The 8,070-nt window shown below is 36.1% G+C and overlaps 1 long non-coding RNA gene across 1 annotated transcript in view; it reads left to right on the plus strand.

Annotated features, from left to right (window-relative positions):
- LOC134476246 (uncharacterized) overlaps positions 1-7,495 on the plus strand; it is a 45,441-nt gene extending 37,946 nt beyond the window's left edge. The window contains exons 2-4 of the long non-coding RNA XR_010047825.1: positions 4,263-4,449; positions 6,258-6,600; positions 7,340-7,495. This is a non-coding gene — a long non-coding RNA (uncharacterized LOC134476246). The remainder of the gene's footprint in view (positions 1-4,262; positions 4,450-6,257; positions 6,601-7,339) is intronic.
- The last annotated feature ends 575 nt before the right edge of the window (positions 7,496-8,070 follow it).

Consider the following 8,070-nt stretch of genomic DNA (forward strand, 5'->3'; position numbering starts at 1 on the left):
AGAAAATGTATGATCTAAGAAGACCCTGCCCCGAAAATGAAAAAAATTGCATCTTGGCACACTGAATAATGTATGTAAGGTATAGCTAAGAATGAGAGACTATTTTGGTAGTTTGATGGAGCTGACAAATGGAAATACATAGACTTAGCCCTCATGATATATGCTGTCATTGAAGCACTTCAACTAACAGGAATCCCTTTTCAGCAATATCTCATCTGCTTGGATTTGAGTGCTGAACAAGGACTTCACTGCTATGTCCTTAACTTACCTTTGTGTAAAACCTTGCCCATCACATGCTCAATGTCAGAAGCCCACTGTGCCCTTGTCATTCTCTGTGTACCTCCGTGTTTGTCCATGACTTTTTCTAATTTCCCTCCTTATTAAGCTCTTTCCCTTCTGTTCCACTAGCAAAATATTTTTGTTCTTTCTGAATTCACACAAAATCACTTGGTCCATGGAACATTACTAAACCCACAAATCCACCACTCTCTCCCTCCAACTTTTTATCCCAGACAGCTCTTGTCAATCTTTACCATCTCTCCATACAGCAAGGATTATTTGCTTGGTGCTACGTGTCACTTTGCTAACACTATGATCTCTCCGTTTGTGAGGTCTCCCATGTACAAACTAGCCAGCATCTGATATAACATTCAGGATAAATAATAGCCATCAATGTTTACCTTTATACAACATGCCAGACACTATGCAATGCATATCCTGTTAAATCCTCACAACAATGGGAATGATTATTTTTCTCTCAAAGAAAGCATTAGAGGGATTGAATATTTTTAAAGAGTCAGAGCTGATATAAGCAGGACTGAGATTCAGATCCAGCCAAACATTTTAAGCGGTAAAAATAGAGTCTTCCCTACTGGATGGCTAAATGGAAATTGATGGCACTCTGTTCTGTGTCAAGGTAGTAACAGTGTTTCCTAATATTAAGGGATGTAAATGCCTTTCACAGTGAAACATGATGGTACTTTCTATCCCATAATCCCACAAATACAGTATTTCCAAATATAACAAAAATACTCTTTCATGGAGATTTGCATGAAACTTACCAAAATCAAGCATACATCTGTCCCTTTAAATTTTTAGACAATGGCAAAATATTATTACAGCAATTTCTAGGGAGTCATTCATCAATTGAAATTTATTAGGAGGTGATTATAATTACTGGAAATGTCATGAAAACATTATTTAAAAAACTGAGTAGAGTTACTAAATTGTCCTGATTTAGTAAATTCAGTGAGATCATCCCATCAAAGAGTGAGTGCGTATTTGAGCATGAAAATTGATTGGCTTTGTCTTGTTCTCTGCCTGTTGGAAATGGGTCTTCCCAAGGCAAAGCGTGGCAGTGCCCACATCAGAACTCTGTGCCATAAAATCTGCTGGCTGGAGAGCTGTAGTGGAAACTTAGTTGAAAACCAAACCTCCCAAACTGAGTCTAAATTTACAGAACAAACTCAGTAGATAAAGAAAGGCTCATAAATTGCCAAAAACAAATATCCCATCACACTTTAACTGTTCTTGCAAAGCCAATATGAACAAAATCCCTGGAAGAAAATGAGCACTACAGAAATTTCTCGAATGACTGCAGAACTTTGTTTATTGAAGCCATCAAAAAATAGAATTTGCACAAAAACACAAAGTAGAAAAAAAATGTAACTCAAAGGTTTAGACAGACAGATATAGTAGAAAAGAATGTCTTAGGTTGAACCTCTCTCATCTCCTGACTGGAATAAACTGCCTTCTTGGCATTCTCATGAGTACTCTCTTTGAGCTACACATATCATGATCACCTGTATACTGAGCTGCTGTTGGTACAACATAAATAATTACTATTTCCCAACTCCCACCAAGAGACTACATTTTGGAAAAGCAGACATTTCATCTTCCTTGTTTACCACTGTGTCTCCTGCCTTCCACACAGACTTGACATGACAGGTGCTCAAAACTTCCTTGATGAACGAATAAATGATTGATTCATGCAAACCCTAAAATAGTGTAGACAAAAAACAATATTGTGATTAACTTTTCTTCTTTTTTATTTTAGAAATAATAAAACCAAACAAAGTAAAACAGAGAAAGTCTAGTCAAAGCAGTGAAAAAAATATAGAACTTCAAAAGTAGATAATAAGACATCAACAATGGCTATTATAATGCCTCTTGTTATCTTCAAGATAGCTGCCCATACCATCACATATAATGAGATCAAACTAAACAGAACAAATAAAACCAATCAAAACAAAACAATGACAGCAATACAGGACTTCAAAACAAGGCAATAGGAAATCAACAATGGCAACCATAATGTATCTTATTGTCTTTGAAATAGCTGCCCATACCATCACACATAATAAGATCAAACTAAACAGAACAAATAAAACCAATCAAAACAAAACAATGATAGCAATACTGGACTTCAAAACAAGGCAATAGGAAATCAACAATGGCAACCATAATGTATCTTATTGGCTTTGAAATAGCTGCCCATACCATCAGATATAATAAAATCAAACAGAACCAAACAGAATAAAACTAAACAAAACAAAGCAGTGAAAGTAACACAGGACATTAAAGTAAGATAACAGGGGCCAGGGGTTTAGCTCAGTGGTGTAAGTGCCTGCCTGGCAACCACAAGATCATAAGTTCAATCCCCGGTACCAAAAACTAAAAACTAAAAATAAAATAAAATAATAGGGAATTAACAATAGCTACTTTCTTCCAAAGGAAGTCCCCATAGTTGCTATACTGCATATTGTTATCCTCCAAGTAGATGCCCAGACTACTGGCCCTTAGGCCTGCAAAGTCAATCAAATACTAAACACCACAAGCATTAATTAGGACTTTTAACACTAAGATAGAAATAGGCACTAAAATTAACAGAAAGTAAAACTTCTAAAGCAGTCAGCTACAGTCTATTTCTGGTTTCTGACACAGCAAAGAAAGAAATCTCTGGGAAAAGTGACCCAGCCTTGCTCAGTTGCGTTATCTTGTAGATGACCCACGAAACGCCTACGATATTCACGACATAATCTGGAGGATTTCAACATGGAGTTCTTTTATTAACTTTATAAATTATTATATCTATAATCTATAAAGCCATAAAGATAACCTATCCATATATGTACATGAGTTACATTGCATATGTTCACAGGGTAGACAGCATGCTATGCACGTATGAACACCACTCTGGGCATACTATGAATTTCTGTTGTCATATACATTGCAATTATTGATTTACATAAGTTTTGTGATTCTTGTACTAGTGTAACAGATTTCAGCTTGAGAGGACCATAAACTGAGAGCTCACTGTAGTTTAGAGCAGGCAGCTGGCGAGAAGATGAATTCTAAGTCAGAAGAGAAAGTGGGTAAGAGGCTCCTGCTGTTTGCAGAGTATCCCTGGGTGATACATCTGCTGTGGAAACATCAAAACACATTTCACTGTGGGAGCCTCCACACACACTTAGCCCAGATTTCCTTAAGTTTACTTAGAAAAATGAAAAGACATACATTGTCCATTTCCTATGATTAAAAATGTGAGACTCTTAATAAATATTGACTTTTGTGGTACACAGAAAAATAGCCCCTCAAAATCATTATGTTTTAAACTCCAATCATGAATGTTTTACCTCAAAAAACAAAAGGGACTTCTCACAAGTGATTAAGAATCCTGCAATGGGAAGATTTTTCTTGATGGTCAGGATGAGCCTAACCTAAACACACGATCCTTACGAGAGAGCAACAGGAGGGTTAAAGATGGGAGAAGGGAAATACACAGCAGAGTTAGGGCACTACAGGGAGCAGGCACTCAGCCAAGGAAGACAAAGAGCCTCAAGGCTGGAAAAGGCCAAGAGGGATCCCCGGAGGCTACAGAAAGCAACTCTACTAACATCCTGGTTTAGCCTTGTAAGACTAACTTTTAGACTTACAACCTATGTAACAGTACACTAAGTTGTTGTACTCCATGTGGTGGTTTATTACAGCAGCAATAGGAAACTGATGTACTTCGTAACTGCCATATTGAACATGATTATCACTGCACTGATTTCTTTGGGGAGGTTCACCTTTTCTCTACATTTTATATTTAGCGTTACTTCAGGAGATGCCGTTCACTCAGGTGACTGAGGGACCCTGGAAGATAAGGCACAGTGGTCCAACTGGAGGTATTGTTGAACACTGATTATAGTTGCATGTAACACTCCACAGTCGATGCTTTGCTGGACTATATTTACTGAATTACTCACTCCATATTTTAGGGAGCACCAGAACGAGAAAATATGTCACGTTCTCTACTTCTCCAAACCTTTCAAACCTGTTTGAGATCCTACTAAATTCACCTCTAAGCAACTGTGTTAAGAAAGAACTACATGGCCCCAAGTGCTCTTGTGAAATATGACTATCCAGGACTAAATTAAAGGGCCCCTGACTATCTACCCTAGGAAGGTAAGCAACTGCTTTCCTGGTTTATAAAACCGTTTCTACTCTGGAAGCCTCATGATAAGCTTCCTTTATCTTTCTAAGTTATTTCCTTATGACATTGAAAAATATCTCTTCTAATAGAAATTTGATAGCTTAGATATTGGTCAAACTTGTACTGACAAGCACCTTCGTTTGTTCATTCACAAAGTGAAATGATTTCTGAAAGGTAATATTTCAATTCTACAGGAGTTTAAGTATTTTCTCATTTTTTTAATAAGCGCAAACCAAAAACAAAAAAGATGTAAGACAATTTCTCCAGTCTTACCCCAAAAAAGTAGGAAAATATTTGAAGCAATTTCATTTTTTGCCTTCCTATCATTTGGGCTAAAATGTGTTTTAAATTTCAATAAGAACAAAGTGGTGCTTTGAGATAATTGTAGAGAGATTAATTTTCAATACTGTTTTGTGACTACCTATACTCACAAATGTACTTTTACTTTTGATAGAAAACTACAATGCTTTCTATGGAATTTTAAAATCCAGTATTTAGAATGATAAATATGTATGCAAATTTGAAAGCCGTCTGTGGGAGGTTGAGAAATGGCTCTCCAACATGTAACAGTCTGACCAATCCAGCATGTAATGTTGGATTATATGGAAAGACTTTTGGAGAGATAATTAAGGAAAGGGTCTCAGAAAGAAAGAAAGAACAGAGAAGGCAAGAGAAAGAAAGAAAGAGATGGAGACAAAGAAAGGAAAGAAAAAGAAAGAAAGAAAGAAAGAAAGAAAGAAAGAAAGAAAGAAAGAAATGAATCTTGATAGCTGAGTTTGATGCCTATAATCTCTGTACTCAAGAGGCTGAGGCTGGAGGATTGGCTCATGAGTTCAAGCCTCGCCTGAGTTAAGTGAGTTCAAGGCCAGCCTATAGTGAGACCCTGAAAAAAAAAGAGAACATAGAAAAGGATCCAGGTTAGCACAAGATGCAATCATAGTTGTCCTGACTAAAAGAGAAACAAAGATTTGACACAAACAGAAAGGAGGAGACAGAGATGATACTCTTGGGGCCACAAGCTAAAGAGTGCTGGCAGCCACCAAAAGCTGCCAGACATAGGGAACAGCTCCCCCACCCCACCCCAGAGCCTCAAGAGGGACCATGGTACCCTGAAAACCTTACCTTTAACCCAGTAAATGAGATTTTTAGGTTCCTGGCTTCCAGAGCTGAGAAAGAAAAATACACATATGTTACTTTAAACCATACAGTTTGTGGAAATTTGTTACATCAGCCCTAAGAAATCAATTACATCATTTAATATCTCCTTCATGTGTTAACTTAATATGCAAGACTATGGTAGAAAGACGCAGGGAAAGAAATATCAGCTTTTAGATAATTACATCATGACACTTTAAATTCAGGGAAAGACAAAGATCTAGAAAAACTTTTAACAGTTACCAGAAGCACAAAATCTTTTCCAAAAGAATACTTGAACCGTGTTAATGAAAAGAGAAGAAAATAAACTTCTAAAGACTTTACTATATGGGGTGTTTCTAATGTAATCAAGAGGAGGAGGGCAGACACTTTTAGAGTAGACTAGATCTCCTGGAAATTCTGTGGTTTTAGGCAGCATCAAATTGAATGAAGGGCAGATTAATTTAAAGATTTTTCTCCCCAGCACCGATGAAGAGATGAAGTGAGCTACAAAATTGTCATGGAATGTCTATGTTGAAATTCAAGACCTACATCACACTTTGCTTTATCAGGGGAAAAAATGAGAATAAATTCTAATGTAGTGTGGAAATGGTTAATAATTCTTGCTTTGTCTATTTCAAAATAGGAAGAGAGGAACTGAAATGTTCTCACCCAAAATATGAGCCATCCTGAAGGAGACGACTATGTGAAGTTCCCTCATTGTGTCAGTATACAGTGTGTGTATGAAGAGAAACATCGCATTCTATCCCAAAATACGTACAAATAGTATGTGTCAATCAAAAATGAAAAGAGTTAAGTAGAAAAGAGGAAATGAATACTGTTACAAGCATCCCTGCAACAAAACTGGAGAAGCCCGGAAGTTGCTTGGGGCTTCGGTTTGTTTTCCACCAGGGACAAACCGAGGTCATCTCTAAGCGCTGTGCTGCTCCAGAAACCAAATCCTCAGAGGATGGCTCTCACTCAGTGCGGTGGGTTCTCTCTCCTGGACTGTATTTGAGTCTTTTCTGCTACATGAAGAGTGACATTTTAAATAGCAGTATATAATCTTAGTTTATCTAAATTACTATATGTGAAATAAGATATAAATATCCAGAAATCAGTGCATTGGATTTTTCATTTTAAGTTGCCCAAACAATATTTGCTCTCTTATACTAGTAGAAAAATTGATGTTAATGGAAAAAAAATTGGAAACTAAAATATATGGAGAAACTAAAAGTCACGCATCCTGTCATCCAGAAATAACCCATTTAATTTTATATAGTACCCCCTAGTCTTTTCATGCATTTTATAATGTTACTTTAAAGTTTATTGTCATGCTTTGTCAATAATTTTGTAATTAAAACTGTCAGATACCAATGTCTTTTACACACAATATCTGAATCTAAATTCTCAATCCTGTGCTATAGGTATTTTTAATTCAATTTATTTTTAACTGATACACGAAAATATAAAATTATGCATGTTAACGGGGTAACATGAAGTTTTAATGTATTTATATATTTCAGAGCACTTAATCAGGTTAAATATATATATATACATGTGTATATGTGTGTGTGCGTGTATCTTCATGGTATTTAATAAGGTTAAATACATATATGTATATGTCTGCAAATATTTACTATTTCTTTCTGGTAAAAGTCTTCAGAATCCTTTCTCTTAGCTTTTGAAATTTACAGTAGATTGTTGTTACCTATGTCCACCTCACAGCAGAGCTCCTTTCCCTGGTGTAACCACTGGGAGAACTTATAGCCCATCGATGAACACTGCCCTGTTCCTCCATCCCCCGTACGATTGTAGCCTCCGCTCACAACCATCCTACTCCAAACTTCTATGAGATCAACTTTTGGATTCCACAGATGGGTAAGATTATACAGTCCTTGTCTCTAGATGGCTTATTTCACTTAACATAATGATCTCCAATTCCATTCATGTTGTTAAAAATGACAGAATTTAGTTCTTTTTATGGATGAATGGCATTTCATTGTTGTGTATACTTTCTCTATCCATTAGTCAGTTGACAGACACTGAAGCTCCCTCTGTGTCTTGCTATTGCAAATAGCGCTGAGCATCTATTGGGAGAATAACAGTATGCAACACAGTAAATATGGAGGATTTCCTTCTATCTCGTTTTTGAAATACTATATTGTTCTCACTGCTTTGTTTTGTTCCGAATGTTTTACTTTATTCAATGTTCTGTTTTAATTGGTTTTATTCTGCTTTGTTTTGATTTGATTTTGCTATATCTGATGGAATGAACAGCTATTGTGAAGATGGCAAGATATATTATAGTATTTTTTTCTGTTGTCCTGCTTTGAAGTTACCAATTTCACTGCATTGTTTTGATTAGATTTATTCTGTTTTGCTTTGTTGGGTTTTATTAATCTTTAAAATAAAATTTAAAAATTAAAGACATTCTGAATATGAAACTTCCTCCCCAT

This window comes from Cavia porcellus, unplaced genomic scaffold (genome assembly GCF_034190915.1).
Source record: "Cavia porcellus strain 051 isolate PalLab524CR breed Dunkin Hartley unplaced genomic scaffold, mCavPor4.1 scaffold_6, whole genome shotgun sequence".
Lineage (NCBI taxonomy): Eukaryota > Metazoa > Chordata > Mammalia > Rodentia > Caviidae > Cavia > Cavia porcellus.